Genomic DNA, 18,606 nt, shown 5'->3' with positions numbered 1-18,606 from the left:
GGAAACAGAGAATATGAAGCTATGCAAGATGAATGTCACAGCGGTGGCCAGGAGAGGGAGATCACACCATCACCAAGATGCTGCTCCTTTATCTCCACAGTCCATGTCTCATTCTCACATCCCTTCTCTCACTCAAGCCATTTTCCAAGCCAAGAGTCCTTGCCCGCTGTATCCCAGACTTCATTCTTTCACTCTTCTCCACAACCCACTCCATTTCCTTCTCTCTCTTGTTCTTAACGGGTCCCAGGTAAAGCTTCAATCCCCGTTAGGCTTCTACGCAAATCTGCTCCCCCAGCACCAGTGAAAAGCTGTTCCACACAGCTACAGCCTGCAGTCTTCCTTGTACAGGAAATTCTGCCCAGCTGAGGGCATCAAACATGCCCAGAACAGGCAGACTATTGTGGGGACACCACTTTTACAATCAAAGTGATTCCTAATAGGCATGTGCAAATTGCTATTTTTGGAGGACAGTTTCATGCCAGGCTCATGAGGAGACATATGATGTATTCCTAACTCAGAAACTACTCAAGTGCTCAATTTCAAGTCCTATTTCCACAGCACTTAAGGTACACGGTGTTTGTAGTTAAAGGTCACCTTCATTTTTAACATAGACAAAGGTGCTTTTCTTTTTTTCTTTCTGGCTTCATTTTTGAAAACCACCACATCATTTTGGTTGAAACAGACACAAATGCACATACTCCCATAAGAAAGACCGATCAATCACAAAAACATTATGCCCAGGAAAAGTCTTACATAACTAAAATCAAGAGCTTATGATTGGAAATGCTGGACAACGCTAACTGTAGGTGAGGATAACACCTGCAGATCAAGATACAACAGGGTCAGAAACTGGTGTATCAAAGAAAACATGCTAGGATAAATAGATTACATTAAAGTGTTGTAAATCACCAGTCTCCAATGGCCTGGGTTAAAAAATTCTGAAGACACTTAAGAAAGAAATTTTGATGGAAAATACATAATCTCTTGATAAAATTAGACATCTGCAAGATAGCAAATACCAAGTGAATCGTTTTCAGAGGCGCTAGGGTTAGTCACCCCAGGAAATGCAAATCAATACATATAACCAAGTTTTCTAATGAAAATTTAAAGCATAATTACAGCATCACTGATTGAGATAATGTAACAGGCAATTTTTCAACACAGCAAAGTCACATTTCATTGGTCTATTGGACTTCTTTGGATAAAGAGGCAGTAGAGAATTGGTTGCTATAGGTTACTGGATTCCTACACAACTTTTGACAAAGTCTGCCTGAAGACAGAAATGCATAAACTAAGTAGCCAGAGGCAAAGCAACATCATAAATTAGAGCAAAAGAAAACGGAGAGGAACAAATGACCTATTTTCATTACAGTAAAGCACCGTTAGTGAGTTACAACAAGATATAGTACCGGGAGATCATATTATTTAATATAGTCATCAGCGATCTTGAAGTGGAAACAAGCAGTATAGCAGCAAAATGGGCCAGTGAGGTCCATTTACTTAGCAAAGATCCTGTGAGGTGGGGGAGACCTGCTCTGGGTGTCTGGGCTACTCAGACCTCCAGTGGGGCCATCACTAGCAGCAGGTTGGGGTTTGAGCCTACAAATCCTGCTGAAGCCTACACTGTTTTCCCAAACCTGCAGCTGCTATGTTGCATTTTTTCCCACTGTAATTCAAAGCACAGCTGGTCTTTGGGCAAAAGCTTCCTTAAAATCACTGGTATTTTCTTAAGTTCAGCCTCTGAACCCACTGCTCCACACCAGTATAGCTGGCTCCTGATGCCAGTGTCTGTTGTGTATGGTTCCCTAGTGGGAAGCCATTGTGCACAATTCTTACTGCACTCGTTATGTCTGGAAACCTTTGCTTCAACTCTGTAAAACTTCCGCCACATTTTAAATAGCATAGCATCATGTATATTTATAGTATTATAAAAATTAAAATAGTCCTTTTACTACAACCAGTGCACTCTATCAGGGGGTCAAGCCAGTCCAGGTTCTTTGTCCTGGCCCTTTTCAATATGAGGCTCCTTAACTGCCTGCAGGGTAGCCAAGTTGAAGTCAATTGCTCTGGAGGATGACTGCTTTAGTGTCTCACATATCTCTGCTTTTGAACTCTCTGCTTAAAGTTGCAGAGGACAAGGCACCTCGAATCCCAGCAGCTGGGCATGCATCCACACATCACAGTTTCCATGCTCTTGGGCCTGACTCCACTGATTGCTGTGGCACAAATCAACCAGACTGTGCACGCAGCAGGTAATAAACATGCCTAGCACTCCCAGGTATGCATCACCGCTGAGTGTGAGGAGCATCTTGTTAGATGCTGTTTCCCTGCTCTACTAGGATCATAGAATCATAAAGATTGGAAAAGACCACTAAGATCATCAAGCCCAACTGCCAAGCCATCATCATCATCCTCTCTGCCCTGCTACGTGGGAACTGCAACACCCAGCAACTTTCAAAAGCTCTTCACCAATAGCAGCTCCCTACAGCACTGTGAAAAGTAATACAGCAAGAGTTGGAGGAAGAAAAGGAGAGACATGAACTTGTCAGAAAGCAGAGTCAGAAACAGGAAATGTTTCCAAGCCCTCACCTGCAACTCACCATTCACAGTGGTCAAGCTGGTTAAGAGTCTGTAGTACCTTGAAAAGGTTTGGAGAGCACTCTGCAGAGAGCTGGACAGCTCTTAGCTTGGTCACTGAAGTATGGCAGCAATATGCTCTGCAACCATTTATCCATGACTGTGCCAGCCACTGGGTCACAACTGCCCTCACTCTCAGATGGGGCTGCAAACTGGGAAGGTGCTGCTTTCTCCTTTCTATGCAGTCCCTTCCTTCCTTGCACACAGTGACAAAGGCAGCGAGTGAGGCTCAGCTGGGGATCCTGATGATGTCTGCTCATAATCATAATCCAGGAGTTGGACTTAATGACCTTTATGGGTCCCTTCTAAATGAAGACATTCTATGATTCTATTATCAACTGTACAAAACACTGTGCAACTACAGTCACCTCCTTTCCCCTCTCCAAACCTTCTTACCATACAAACTACCAGCTTTTCCTCCTGTCTGTATGCTCAGACTCCCACTTAGAAATTTTTGTTAGATTCCCACAGCGGGCCTTCCCATACACCACAGTCTTAAGAAGAAAACATCATATCAGTTTGATTTGGTTGGTTTTTTTTTGTTTTTTTTTTTTGTTGTTGTTGTTCTTTTTGCTTTCTGCTAGACAGGAAAATAAAAGAAAAAAAAAAGAAAAAAGAAAAAGATTTGCTGTTCTTCCATTTATTAAGGGTAGGCTCTGCCAGTGAATAAATGTGAGATGCAGTGAAAGCCACTCTCCAGGGCTCCTAAAGAAGAGCAGATCCACAAGGATGAATCAGATCACTCTGAGCTGAACTACAGTGAAGCTCCTTGCCTCTCCCTCCAATCCCCACCCCCCACCTTTGCCTTTTCATCCCTTCCTCAACATTTCCAGATGCACAGAAGAGGGGCACCACATCATCAAAGGTCAAATAATGCTGTGTTGGCTTGCTGGAGCAGTGGAGCTTGGCATCTGACTTGTGGTGCAAGGTCATTTTCCCTAGTGCTCAGGGCTCAATGACACAGTATTTCAAGAATGTCACCTCAGAAATGAGATGGATACTTGGGGTCTGAGTTAGATGACAGCTGTCTAACAATGAAAAGAAGCGTAAGAGAATGGTTGTGCAGATTTGGTGGAAAGGGACCAGCTCCTTGATTAATAACATCACACAAGGGCTGGAAAGAGAGCTTTCCCCTTCTGTCCTCCTATCTGACTGCTTCAGAGATGAGGGAAGCATTTTCTGGTGCTCTGCTGGCAGAATAACATTCCTTGCAGCAAGGAGATAATGGTCAAAAGCAGGGCAGCTCTAGGATACAATGCACACAGGTCTCCCTGGAGTAACGTGCACAGGGCACCGGCCTGAATATGCGCAGCAGAAAAAAACTCAGCTGCCTAAGAGTGCAAAGAAAATAATGAAGCTTGTATATTTGCGCAACATATTTTGTGCAAGAGAGAATATTTCTGGGATCACATGTGCCTGTGACTTTGTGCCTTCTGTAAATTTGTTGAGGTGTAGGAGAGAGATGCATAGCTGAAGATTTTGCTAGATAAAATTCCACTGGAGTTTGCAGGTGAGGGGAGGTGACAGGGAATATTGCATTTCTCCACGCTATGGCTTTCCATGCTGACCTGTTCAGTTGCAGTGATGTGGGTCATGAAGCTCACAAAGTACACCAGGCTATCTGCAGTTTCCTTAGAGTGAAGTGTTAGGAGAGCATCTGCTCCCTCCTGCACTTGACCCAGGGTGGTGCTGCATCTGGTCATCAGCATATATGCCTGAAGGCGGTTTTATTCCCTGCATTGATCATCCATGGGGAAGGCAGGTATTTCAAAAATACTCTCTGGCTTCAGACAGCCAAGTGAGGCCACCCAAGCCCACACCTCAGCCTGGGAAAAGGGTGCTCAAAAGGTGAGAAAATGCCTCAGCAACACATAGGAAAGTGAAGGAGAAGAAACCAGAGACAACAGAGAGAGAGATCCCCCTCCTTAGTGGTAAATTAAGGTTCTTCGAATCCATTTACTTGGGCTTACTTTTTGGAGGGGTTGCTTTTAAATTAATGCATTTGATGACACAAGTAATTGAGATTATTAGAAACTGAGAGAAGTTCCTACAGATTTTTTTTTTCCCCATACTTTCCATTGAAAATAACAAGAATGAAATATATACATATAGTTAGATCTTTCTGCATTAAGTTTATATGTTTGTGGGGAAACCCAAAAGCAAACTCCACACAGTACAAATGCTGGGGCTGCACACATGGTCAGGTAAGGATCACGAGCAGAGACAGAGTGATCTTCTTGACAGTATCCTGAATCCAGAACCTCGGGCATCTTTGAAAAGCAGCAGTGCCTCTTTTCTATTAGGGGTCAGGCTGCCTCTTCATCCTGCTCTAAGTAATACCTCAGGGGAACTAAAATAAAGTTCCCAGATAGGCTCTGTCAGGCTGTCTTCTTTCCAGCTCAGCTGAGACTTTCAGCCCCACTCTTTAGCCATACACAGCAGTCTTAGCTGGACAAAATGTTCTGAGTGAGAAAATGGGAGAAGGTTTATCCCTTTTCAAACTATTTTGTCAATTGTTTACTCTATTGGACTTTTTCTTCAATAGGAATTGTTTCAATTTATACCTCTAGGGATAGTCTACGCATAATTTTTCATATTGACTTAACTATATTAGCTTCAAAGCCAATGTAATTAAAGTAGTATTCCCTTCTCCTCCACAGTCACACTTTAACTGATATAAAGGGACTCCTAATGGCACCGCTTACATGAAAATGAACTACATTAATTCTTCCAACTCTGCACACCTGTATTACCATCTGGACAGCTGCAATATCGCCAGAGGATGGACAGGGGATTAAATACTGAGATCCTTCTGACAAAGTTAAATGGATCCAAATGTAGGCAGGCAATACTAACAAGACAGAATATCTTACACTCTAGTGTAAGTTACATGTAGTGGAATGGACTGAGAATCAGCATCTATGGATTTGAGGAGCAGACTGGGGTGTTGGAGCTTGATGATCTTTTAAGGTCCCTTTCAGCCATCCTATGATTTCTAGAAAAGTTTGGTTTGTGACACTGCAAGGACAAAGCCCCCAAAACTGGAAGTTCCAGCTTCTGGTCTCGCATTAGGATCAGAATCTCTGCTCCTGACAGTAGAGGAAAACGCAAGGGGTTCAGCTACTGCATTTGACTGTTTAGTCCTGCACACAGCCTCTTCAAGTCTCATAACTCCTTGTTTTGATGCTGAAGTTGACAGCCATCCCTCCACCCTCTCTGTCCTTCTCTTCCACCTCCAAGACTCCAGGTCTCCTTCTGCAGCAACGAGCTGCACCTCTGAGCCACCACAGCCACCTTCCCTGCACAGATGCCAAACAAAGTGCAACATCATTTCATATTTGTCACTTCCCAGGCTCCTTCCCAGGCTCCCTGATTTGTGATTTCTATTTCAGGAGCTCTGCAAAGGCGCTCTACTGATTAATCCTCCCTCTATGAACTAAAAGTAGCTCTAATCCCAGGGCATGGGGGAGGGACCCTTAAACATCCCCGGTGGAAAGAGGCAGTATTAATTCTGGCATGGGAACAGCACTTAGCTTGCCTGCAGAATGACTTAATTTGTTTCTTAATGGACACAATGCTTTCCTGATAAAAGCCCTAAAGTGCCCTTAAAAAAAAATTAAGAAAGTGATTGTTCATTCTTTACCCATTGGAGATTTCATTTGTAATGTTATACACCAACCCAGAAAGCAGAAAGGGTCATGCTCTGGATGGAAACTTAACACATGAGCAGGCACTGGTACTTTGTTAACTTTGAAGGAGTAGATCGCTGTAGGAATAACTGCCCAAATAGGACTCCAGAGCAAGTCAGGAGAGATGCCTATGATCCAGGGAAGTTTTTTTACCTCTGAGCACGTATACCATGGGAAATAGAAATGGGATATTAAACCCAGCATCTAGATTTCCCTAAGCGGTAAGGAACCTGATTCCATCAAGAGTCAAGTTCCCAAAAGCTGGCACTAAACACTGCTCCCTGTGCAGAAGGTGCTACCAACCACTTGGGTCTTCCTTCTGATGAAGCCTTCAGGCACTGATATTTCTCCATGGCTGGTGATATCTCAGAGTAATGGAGAAAGAGATCCTGGAGATGGGAGTAGGGAAGGGCTTTTTACATGATGTATTACATCAGAATACTGACCATCAGATCATTGCCTGGCTATGGATTGTGGTAGAGCACTTTGTTTCAGTTGTTTCTACAGACTGAATCTGTGCTGCTGGCCACTGCCAGGAACACAACATTGAGCTAAAAAGACCACTCGTTTAATCTAACATGACAGTTCCTGTACTCCGTAATGCACAATGACCATTAAACTTCTAGAGATCCCAGGCTTTCACATTTGTCTCAAAATTCAGGTGTTGATACCCAGCCTCAAGCACTGGGGGTGCTGCTTACATTCCTTAACGCACTTGCCTGAGGATGCTGTGCAAGTGTCCTTCCCAGCACTTTTATTTCTGCTCACCTCCATGGCAGGCAAAGAATTTCTGATGTCCCCTTGTATGTGCTGTGTGCCAGGCATGATACCTGGCAAGGTTAATAGGCCACCCCATTCCTCCCCTCCTTGTCTGAAACCCCTTGTTTAGACACACATTGGGTTTGCTGGAGATTCATAGGTGGTAGAACATAATCTCTTATTTTTAGTAGCCTCTTCTAATAGGATTACAAAGGAGGGGAAGAAACCCATTATCAGACCTTTACCCCTCTCTCCACAGAGGTTGGATTGTCCCTATGGCAGAGAGCCACCTCCCTGCCCTGGAGATGAGAATAGAGCAGTGAAGCTTCCAGGTGTGGGGTCTAACGTTGGTGAGGAGCCAGTGTAAAACACCTGAGCTCGCAGAGAGAACCTGATGACCCAGAGTATCAGGAGGATGAGGGAAAATCTTGCAGAGATCAGAGCTGTAAGGAGTAATAATGCCAAAGAATGTGACTAGCTACTAAAATACTGGTTCTTGAGTCACTCTACTGAGCGTATTAGCCTATTGATTCCAGTAGGAAAAAAATACCATAAATAAAGTACAGAGCAACTAGCTAACTAGTACAGAGCAACTAGGGAACCCAGCAATAGGGACAAAGCTGAAAGAGAGGGTAGGTGCACAGGATTCTTTGTTTTGGTGTCTCCCTGTCATGAGTGCGCACCAGGGTTCAAACAGCAGTGAAAACTGCATATCCTCCCACTCCAGAAGGGGCACTCTTGTGCCTGCAGAGCAGGAAGGATGAGTATGAGAGAGATGCAGGGATGTGGAACCAGGCAAAGTGACATTCTCTCGATACTAGTCAAATTCAGGATGAAATTGGCATGAGAAGCCCTGTGCTTTCTTGGGCTTCCATCCATCTAGCCCAGCAGGGTTCAGTTATACTCTTATTTATCTGTACAGAAGAAATCAAGGAAATTCCATTTCCTAAATGAGCTGCTTGCTGGCACTGAGCATCCAGCCCAAATCCTGACCTTCCTTTCACTGGCAGCATCATCATCATCTGAGCATCCTCAGGCTTAGAGCAGTGTGTTGCCATCATCAGAATTGGCCTTTAGTCACTCCTGGCACAAGACTGTTTCTTTCCCACTCTTCCCCCCTATAGTTTCTGTGGTCTGCAATACCTGTTGCTGAAAATAATGCAATTTGCAATTTACTTCTGGCTGCTTCTTCAGGATCTTCCTGTGCTTTTGCCTCTTTCCCAACCCCGCTTTCCACCTCTGTGGGAATCTCTCAAATCACTGCAGGCTGCAGCCCCCAAACATGAGGATATACATCACCTAAATGCCCCGTCCACGAACTGCCTTTCCTCTCAAGGGCAATAAAAGGAGATGCTACTACAGGCTGCTCTGCTTCTCGCCTTGCAGAGGATGTGTGAGAAAAACTCCAGACGCAGTAGTATATTGATCTAAATTAAACATACGCACACAATCTAATTGAGCTGACAGGAAACTGGTGTTTAAAGGCAGAAAATTAAAGCTGTTAATATAATAATGAACAGTTGTGCTTACTGTCTGTGCCTCTGACATTTCATATTGTCATCTCACAAGCTAATCACCGCCTCTCCCCCTTTTGTGGGAGTTAATGTGTTTTCATCCATTCACCCAACAAGGTAGCTCTCCAATTGCTTGACAGTTACTAATATATCCAACCTGCTAATGAGCCATGGAGCGGATGCCGTGCAGGTGATGCCATAATAACAGCTGTGCATTGCTCAGGGCTGAATTAGAGGACTCTGGACCTGGAAGTGGCCAGCTGTCCTGACTGGGGGATGGCTGTGCATCCCCAAAGCACACAGCTGTGGCTCCACGGGGCACTAAGCAGTGCTGCTCTTTCCCAGAGGAGCCATGGAGGTCTGGAAGGCATCATGAAAAACAGTGATCCTGGTCTAGCCAGCAATTGCTATTGGCTCGCCTAGCAGCCATGTGAGTGCTGAGTGGGCTTCAGCCTGCAGATGGTCCAGGTGGCACGGCTGGGCTATTTCAAATGGTCTCTGTGAGTTTACTGGGCAGCTGCCACCTGCCTGCTCACGCTACTGCGCAATAGCATTTTTTTTGCTTAGGAATTGCACTCGCTGGTCAGTAAATATTTCTGCTCCACAGATGGGAAGCCCAAGAGAAGGAGGCGAGGACAGGCTTGTGAAATGGACTATTACCTTAGCCCCCAGTTCTGCCAGTTTCTAGCAGTAGAAGAGGGAGAAGAAGAATGAGTCTTATCCATCTTTCAAGAAGACCCACAAGCTGATCTCCTCCGCTGATTTTCCAATAAACTTGACTAAACTGCTTGAGTGCTTTCTTGACAGCTTCAGCATAACAGAAAGGGCACTGCACTCCCCTAAGGTGACCCTGGTGAGAGCTATGCAAAACTCAAAACCAGAGGAATAAAATGTACACTACTTCAGGCCAAACCCTGCTTTGTGCTGCCCACCAGTCATGCCATGGGTGAGGAGTAATTACCTTAATAGTAGAGAGATGAGTGTGGAGGTACTGAAGTGTTTGTACCTGTGGTTGTTTGTCATCATGACCAGCAGACAACTGCTTCTCCTTGTTCTGCTTGCACAGTGCGTGCAGAGTCCTCTGTCCCTCTGGAAAGGAGAAAATCCAAAGGAAAGAATGAGAAGCCACTGTTCTCCTCATCTGTCACTGTAACAGACCAAGGAAAAACACTTGACAGACACTTGACATGACAGTCACCATGGAGAAAAGAGACTGCCTGGTGTTAAAGAGCAAGCTATGCGGACTCACACTTTAGGCTACTGGCTTGAAACACGGGGCTGAGCAGGACCCAGAACTGGTCCTATGGTGACACCCTTACTGAGAATTCCAGAGGACAAGGGGAAAATCTCTGCAGTGTACATTTATAAAAGCATGTGTCTCTTGGGGAAATTTTCTTCACTACTCATCTCATAGATCCTGGCTTCTTCCTGGAAGCATGGGGATTTATAGTTCATCATATAAATGTGAGGGAATTTCCATTATCCATATTCATGCCTATTTTTGTATTCTGGCTCCATTCTGGCTAATTTCTGACAGCAAGGAGTCCCACAGACCTGTAAGTATGTATTGCATAAAAACAATTTCCTAGCTTCTTATGTGCAGTTTTTCAATTTAATGTCTCATCTCCATGAAAGAAAGTAATTAGGAGGATCCAGTATAACTTCTCCAACCCATCTGTTGTCTTACACTTGACAACCTTGTCCCATTATTTACCTACCTTGTTTGATAAAGACATTCAATATTTTCCACACCCTTCTGAAGTCTTTTCTATCTGGTTACCAGCTCCTGAGCCACTTTTACTTCTCTTGCGCCTCTCCTGGACAGATCTCCAAAACTGAGAACAGAATTGAAGGTAAAAGCTTTTACCAAATTACTGCATATTTGTTCATCACATTTCCAGCTGTTCTTTGTATTGCTTTACCACCTTCCCACATGCTAGAGGGATTTCAAGGAGCTCTCTGTACTGGAAAGCTCACTTTTTTCTTCCCCAAAGTGAAGACACAGCAATGTCACTGAATGGCTTAAATGATCTCTCCCCACTCATCATTCATGATCACAGTAGCATCTTTAGGAAATCTTTAGGAAAGAGATTATTGGCTTTGTTCAGGTTAGCAGTTTCCTATCTTTCTGTATCTCTGTTTGTTTGTCACATCCTCTTTCAGCTCATTCTGTGCATGGGTCTGCATAAACTGCTATGTCTCTGCATATATTCCCATATATGCAGACTCACAGCAGCCTATGGGAACAGCACTGATGGAGGTAAAGAGACCTTTTGCCCCTACCAGTTCTCCCAGTTTACACAAATCACACCCTGAAGGCTGGAGCTACTGGAACCATGTCTGAGAGATGAAGAGCAGAATGAATCTCAGTCCCCCCATGAGGGGAGCAGTACTCTTAGGTGATATTCAGGCTCCTGCAGTGAGCAACAAAGCACTCACATGACACTGCTGCCGTGCAGCTCTCCTGCAGGCTGAGCCAGGCAGGTTCGCTTCAGTGCTTGAGATGATAAAATCCACAAGGTAGTCAGCAAAGGCCACTGAACAAGCAGGGACAACAGAAATCCTGTTTCAGCAGGCAGAGTGGAAGGAGGCCATCCTGCAGAGCAGGGCTGACTGCACAGCCACCACACCACCGAGCATCAGCAAGCACGTCAGTCACCAGGGATTGCTGCTGGTCACAGGGGTGCTTGATGGAGATGCTCCATCTCCATGTGGCCTCGGCCTCTGGCATCACATGCTTCATGGTTGTCAGTGGGGAAGGGGTAGGGGATCAGAAAACCCAAGGGATGATGAATTGTAACAGAGAATCAGCTCTTAGCTTGGTCTAGCCCTCGTTGCCTGTGGGGACCGGCCATACAGAGGCCTTGTATGTGGCTGCTATGATTACCTTTCCTATCATGACTGAGCCCAGCAATGTTCTCTTACAGGCAGCTGCTCATAGGTAGCATCCAGGCTTGCCCTGCAATTTACTACTCAGATGCCTCTCTGGGGGCACTGTACTTCTTCACTCAGCCAACAGTGCAACAGACAGGAACACAACATCAACTAGCCCAGAAAAAATGTGTAATTCCCCATAGCCCAGACAGTAAAACAAACTTTCCTGTTTTATAGACACCTGCTGAGAGCCTTTAAAATAGGGGACATGATTTCCATTTTCATGGTGTTCCCTTATATAATATAAAGGAGCTTTAAATTTGAGTGATCTATATTCATCTCATGGCTTCTTTCCACTACCAAAGCACTGTAAAATTTGTTGTAGCAGTGTAAATGAAAATCAAGTCCAAAATGTTCCTCCATGGCACAGATTGGTGCTGACCCCTCAAGGGCTTTGAGAAAGGCACCAGGGAAGGGAGGGATTTCAATGTTTTAAAGAGACCAGGTAGAAGTGGATTGGCATGGGCCTAGAAACAAGCACCATGCAGGCAATGCCTTCAATCACACCATATATGTGTATGTGTATAAATCAATACATGGGTAACCTCACGTCTGGGCAAATCTTCTCAAATTTGTTTCAAATGCTGCAGAGATCCAGTGGATTACTGATAATTTAGAGTTATCCTCCTTGTACATGATAAGCAGTTTCATATGCAGTGTAAGCAAATATATCAAGCAATTTCTTGGTTCACTCATCTGTAGCTGCCAGTTATGCTAGGATTTATGTATTAACAGTGTTGGATCAAACAGCAGCTCAACTGTTGGATAATTTGAGGCGGATGCCAGTGTTCTTCCAGCTGAAAAGTGAATGTGCTGGAAGATGAACAGGACTGTGAGCAGTAGTGTAGCTGTACTTTTTCTAACTCCCAACAAATGCTTCATGAAGCAAGCCTGATCACCCCCCTGCAAAACGTGGGAAGATGACTGTGGTTTTGGTGTATAACCAAGTTACATGAGAGTATCCACCACTATGGATAGAACTCCTCTCTGACTGCCTCTGCCACTCCTGGGGGTGTGGAGTGACATTTGCAACCACCAGGCTTGAGTGGGGAGGTAGCACAGTTGCCAATAGTCAGAGAGACTAAACTGCTCAGCAACAGGTTTCAATAACAAATGTCAGACTCAAACAAACAAGCAAAAAACAAAAACCAAAACCCACAAAAACCCAACAAATACCCCATCCTTTTCTTTCAGGGTGTCTGCTGCTTCTCTCACCTCTCATGGACAGACTGGCACAGCTGGGAAGAATCTTGTTTTTATGACTAAGATCCATAAGGGTTCCCAAAACTCTCAATGCATTTAACCTCCAAAGGAATTGGTACACAGAAAGAAGAACAGCAGTGCCCCATCCCATGGACCAGCACTGAGCTCAAGAGACACTTTCCATTTTGTGCTGTGTGAAACTCTGGGGCCTGGACCAGACCAGTGACAGAATTCTGGCATGTCCTAAGAACCCTACAGAGATGCTCGAGAGGCTGAAGGACTGAAGACAGGACAACCTCCCTGGTCTCCTTTGGGCAAAGGAGAATCAGCTTTAACAAAACCGCATCTGCAATGGAGCACTAGCAGAAAGTTAGGTAAGGATTTCTGGGTTGCTGAAAGAAGGAGGAAATAAGGGAGTTTCCCATCCCAGCAATGGTGAAAGTACACAAGGTCTACAAGAAGGAGCCTCCAGGCAAAAAGGAGGCTTTGTCTGAAGAGTTCACTACATTGAAGATATTGCAGCCTACAAACACTCTGGTTTCTCCTTTGCAGTGGTACCCTCTCACCACAGTTAGCATGACTAAGAAATACAACATTTGAACTGAAAGAAAGATTCACATGAATGCCAGTGGCAAGGGACCATAAGAACTCTCTCCTCTCCTGAATTCCTGCTTCAAAACTAGCTGACCACTGGCTTCAGGCACCAGTTATTGAAAGCAGCTTCCTGGATTCTGTTTGTGGTCATCCCATTCTGCAAACAGCCATTGCTTCTCACCATCACACATTGTCCTTCAAAGATGTAATTTTGCAGCTATTCAAGAACAGCACAATTTCCAGACAGAAAATGTAATAAGAGCTACATGAAGCACATGGGTTAGGATTAGTGTAGGATGTTGGTACCCTTTGTTGTACAGAGAAAGGCTATGGCATTTGCCAGGGGTTAAAAAAATTACTAACTGTGCAATTTCTCCAGATCTTGCTGACTATTTTGTTTAGTGTGAATTCGAAGGGCAGAGAGAACTGTCTCCTGCAATTGCAAACATGCCAAAATGCCAGTGCTGTTACCTACAGCAGCTAAGTTTCCCATAGTGGAATTCTAACAGAGATTGCTATTGATTCCTTTGTAGGACAGGCCAGAAGCAGAGCTCTGAATTATGCCATGTCCTTGGCCTCCTCCTCTACCTTCCTCCTGCTGAGATTGGTCGGATCTCCCTACAGCAGCCATAGCCTACATACCCCAAGCAGGGAGGCTGCTGTTGCCAGCTGCAGTAGATGAGACAAAAATAAATCGCAGCACTCATCTCTTCCAGAGCAAGGCCTGTCCACAGCCACGCAAAGAGATGAACAATAGTCAGGAGGAACTCTTTCTGAGCTCCCAGGCACAGAGCTGCTCATGTCAGGTTGTTCTTCCCAGAGGATTTCTCTGGATGGGAACATTCCTCCAAGGCTTGCTTTGTTCTCACTGTTTCCTAGCTCATATTTGACTAGTTAAAAGTTTTATCAGCCATGGCCATAAATTACCATGACAGCTTCTAGGGAAACTCAGCCCTTTCGTCTTCTGCTCATTTCCTCTCCGTCCCTCGCCATTGATCAAACCTGCAGTTTTAGGCTTCTCAAAAGCAGAAACAAAGAGAACTCCAACCCTGTCTAATTGAGACGTGGCAAAGTCAAAAAGCAGCCACCACACACGTATTTGCCACAATTAAATTGGTTCTTTGATATTCTCGATAATCCCTTTTTCTTGTTTCCCTACTTTTTTAAAGCAGCTTTATGATTAATGGCTGCTGCGATGTGCTGACATTTCAGCTTTTCACATATCCCACGCCCCTGTTAAATGGCGGAGGCTCAAGCTCCTATTTGCAAGGACTGAGACACCACAAGTTGTACTATTAATCAATGTGGTAATGCAGCCAGAGAGCTCAAGAGCTTAGCTTCTGGAAAACACAATACCCCCCTGGAACCTTGTAAATGTTCGTATCAGATGTGCTTTGTACCTGAGAGAAAAGCAGGCTGGCAGAGCAGAGGGCTCGAGGCAGTATCAGAGTACCATTTGAAGGTCATTAATTTGTGTCTGATGAGGAAGAAAAAAAAAGAGAAAAAAAAAAAGCAGTGAAAGCCAATGCTTTTCCAATGCGTGGATTGAGGGCTCTAACAGGCCATGAAGAGCTGATGCTGGAGAGCAGGAGTTGTGTTTCAAGCCATTAAGTCCTGGCCTGACTACCAATGTCAAAAAGGAGATGGATGATGGTGCTGAGAGCACAGTTTCCTCACATAGGAGTTTGGAGTCTACACAGTAAACTTTGAACTGGAAGAAGTGTGAGGAATATCAGGCTTTGCTGGGGGCTCTCTATGTAATAAAAAGTTTCAGATGCTGTAAACAATTCTGATCCTAAAGAGACCTTGACAAACTTGGGCACAGGGTTTGCTGCCTTGAGAATGGACAGATAGATGCTCCTGCAGGAGCCAATCCCAGCAGTGTCAGACAGGACGCTGGGTCTGGAAGGTAGGACTGGTCAGGATCCTCCCCTGGCTCAGCATTTGTGCCTGCCCAGCATTGAGCACACGAAGAAGCTGCCTACTTTAATAAAGCACTGAGCCCCCTTCATCCGAACGAGAACAAAACCAGCTGCCTTGTAGCTGTAGGGGCAGCTACACGATACAGCATGTGCAGCAGCAAACAGAAAGACACAGGTTAAAAATAACCCTTTCAGAAACGTCTGGAGAAGCTCAGCTTGATCTTCATAACACAAAGCACAGCCCTGTGAACAGTGGTAACAAGACAACTGAGTGGGCCTCAAGATATGGTGTGAGGGCAGGAATTAAAATCTGTTTTCTAAGCAAAGGAAAACTATTGCATGATTACGCTCTGTCAGTAAGCACAGTAGCAGCAGGTCTTGGTGTCTCCAGATTTCTGCTAATCCTTCAATGGGTGCAGTTATAAGTAAAAGGAATCCAAGCAATCCAAAGAGCTGCATGCAAAACAGCCATGGAAACAGCAGTTGAAAGCTTTGTCTGCCATGGCAATATGTGTCTTGTGGATGACGTTCCCAGTACTAGGAACAAACAGTCAAGACACCTACAGTCACTGTGTTGCCTAACTAGCATGGAGATGGAAAAAGTTGTGCTGACTTGTAGAGCAGTAGCAGCAGTGCTGGGAACAGGCTACTGCGGAGAGCACTCTGGTTTGGCACCATTACAGTGATTATCCCACACTGGCTGGGCAGGGAGCAAATGGCAACAAAGCAAAGATGAGAAACCCACGGCCTATTTCACTTTGCTTTCTCTTTCTGAAGCACCTGCAGAGACATACAAAGAAGTGTAAGAACTCTTTTTCAGGTAAATTGGGTCACACTCCTCTGTTTCCTGCTATCTTGTGAAACCCAATGCTGAGATGGACCAAACAAGCAATCTTCAAGCTATCTGGAAGGAGAGATGAACAACAGGTGTTCTCTCTGAACCACAGCAGGTCCCAAAACAGCCACAGAGATCAGAAGGTCCATCAGAAAAGGACTTAAGGAAGCTTTGGCAAAGGGTTCAGGGCCAGGAACATCAGAAGGGATGCCCTGAAGGGACACAGGGGTACAGCTTACTTGGCTAGGGGTGTTTGTGCTGTGGATGGGCTTAAATGCATTGGGCACGTGTCTGCCTGGAGAGAACTGCTACCTCTGTTGCAGTAGGAATGTAGACCAGCAGATCTCATGAGGTCCTTTTTCACCCCATATTTTTGCTGCTGCTGTGGAAGGGGCCTCTTTGTGAATAAAAAATAAATTAAAAAAATCTTCTCATCTTAATTCTTCCATGACCAGAAAACAAGCTTAGACAGAGCAAATAGATTCAGATATAAAACCCAAGGGACCGGCAGCTCCATTGGAGGCAGTAGCTTTATTCAGAAACCCCAGCCACTTCCTCCCCTGCTGAATAATTCAGAGCTTCATTTTCTTATCTGCTCTAATCTGGGCTTGTACAAACCAGCCCCGCTGTTAAGTAACATGAGCAAGATAAAGAACAACAAAACATATTCTTGCAGGGGGAGCCTCAGCAGGCAGCATACACCTCTTCTTGTGCTGCTACACTCTGCAAGAGAGGAATTGGCATCTCCCTCCACTCTGGCCTGTTTGCTTCCCTTTGTCTTCTCTCCTTTCTCTACAAAGATGTAATAGGTGACTAGGCTGGCTTCTACTGGAAGCTGGGAAAGCCAAGCAGTGCCATGGAAAAAAAAGAAAGAGCCCCAAGCTCTGTAATAGACGTTTCATGACATTTACTAAATCTTTCAGAAGTTTTCCTTCTTTCTGCACTAAATATCAGTTGCTTAAGATAATCTGCGAACCTGTAGAATGGCCATTAGGAGCTCCCTGGTGACTGGGTTAATTCACAGTAAATTACAGTCACTGCCAAGGAGATTGCAGGGAGGTTACGAGGAGATTAGAAGTGGCAGGCAGTAAAGTACTGTAGAATTTACAAAAAAAACAAAACAAAAACACCAATAATCAAAACTCTCCTTTTTAAGTTAAAAAAGGAAGCCCAACAACAACCTATTATGTAGGTTGGCTTATGGTTGTTTCCAAACTTGGAGAGATGCTGCTAGATACTCTGATCAAAAGCAGGCAAATGCTCTGAGTAACCAAGTGACAGGCCAGCAGTAACCATGCCTGAGAAATGTGAGGAACAGCTACAGTAAGACTACTTATTTCCTGACTTCTTTTTCTCTCTTTTTTTTATTTTTTTATTTTTTTCAATGTGGTAGCACCCAGGAGTGCCAGGCAAGAACCAGAACCTCAGCTGCACTATACCCGAGATGTTCTTCAGATAGACAACTGCCTATTTCACCTTTCTTTCTCTTCCTCTTTCCCTCTGCATTCTTTCCATCCTCCTGCTTTTCACTGTTAAAATGGTGGCACTGACCTTTCTCCAGCCACCACAGCTGGTGTTGCTGTGAGTATATGAGTTATTCAGTAGCCCAGTAAGTACAGCTTGGAGGCAGGTTCTCTGTGTGCCTGGTTCTGGTTCTGGGGATTATCAGGTATTTTTAAGCATAAAATGGGGAAGTGTTTCCCTACATAAGCTACATCTCACAGAGCACACTTCATCTTCTTCTAATCAAGTTCATAGCCCAACTCTCTCCTCCCCATTTGGCTTGCGTAATGTTGACAATAAGTATTTTTCCATTACCATGCCTAGAGGAGAAAAACCCTTGATCCACGCTGTATTACAGAAAAAGACCTTTGAGTCACACGCAACTCCTAAGATGTGACAAAAATTGTGCCTTATGATGCTAAACAGATGACTACACTGTATGACCATCTCCAACTAAGAAAGAACTATGGCGGTCCCCACTGTAAACCTCAGAGCTCCCAAAACAAATGCGTGCATCAAAAATACTGCCAGGATTTCCTCACCACAACTGCCAGAGACAAAAGATTCCATCAACTCACTTGTACAGCATCTGCATCAATTCAAGAGACCAATGAAGCAAGGACTAATCTGGCACAAAGCACTGACAAGGCCCAAGAACAAAAGGAGATGTGGCAGGCACCACTACCCTACCCTATCCTACTATGGCACTTCTTCAGCCTCCTACTCAAGATCTCTTGCTCCAGTTCATACTCTGGTTGCCAATCAACACTCATATTCCTCCATTCCTCTGCCTTTGGCTGCCTTGCTTACAAAACCCCAGTATTCAGAACAATCCCTGGAAGTAGGTAGTAGGCCATCCTCCAAAGTGCTGTGAATTCCTTCACAATTCAGCTGGATCCATACCTCCACCATCTGTTCCAGGGCAGCTGTTTTAGAAAGGCAATGCCTTGACTAAATAACCTCTTCTCTATAATGGACAACAGGCAACAGGTTGTAGAGACCCCTGGAAATTCACT

At 44.7% G+C, this 18,606-nt stretch overlaps 1 long non-coding RNA gene across 2 annotated transcripts; it reads right to left on the bottom strand.

Moving 5' to 3' along the window:
- Positions 1 to 9,402: 9,402 nt before the first annotated feature.
- Positions 9,403 to 18,606, bottom strand: LOC107311228. Of its 2 annotated transcripts, none has more exons than XR_001553954.2 (3): positions 18,494 to 18,606; positions 10,318 to 10,434; positions 9,403 to 9,746 (listed from the first exon to the last, which is right to left on the bottom strand). It is a non-coding gene; the product is annotated as an uncharacterized LOC107311228 (long non-coding RNA). The 2 variants fall into 2 exon arrangements; XR_001553955.2 differs by having other exon boundaries at positions 9,405 to 9,688.

Source organism: Coturnix japonica, chromosome 3 (assembly GCF_001577835.2).
Source record: "Coturnix japonica isolate 7356 chromosome 3, Coturnix japonica 2.1, whole genome shotgun sequence".
Taxonomy (NCBI): Eukaryota; Metazoa; Chordata; class Aves; order Galliformes; family Phasianidae; genus Coturnix; species Coturnix japonica.
Note: the sequence above shows the minus strand (reverse complement) of the source record. Positions and strands in the feature narration are given on the sequence as shown.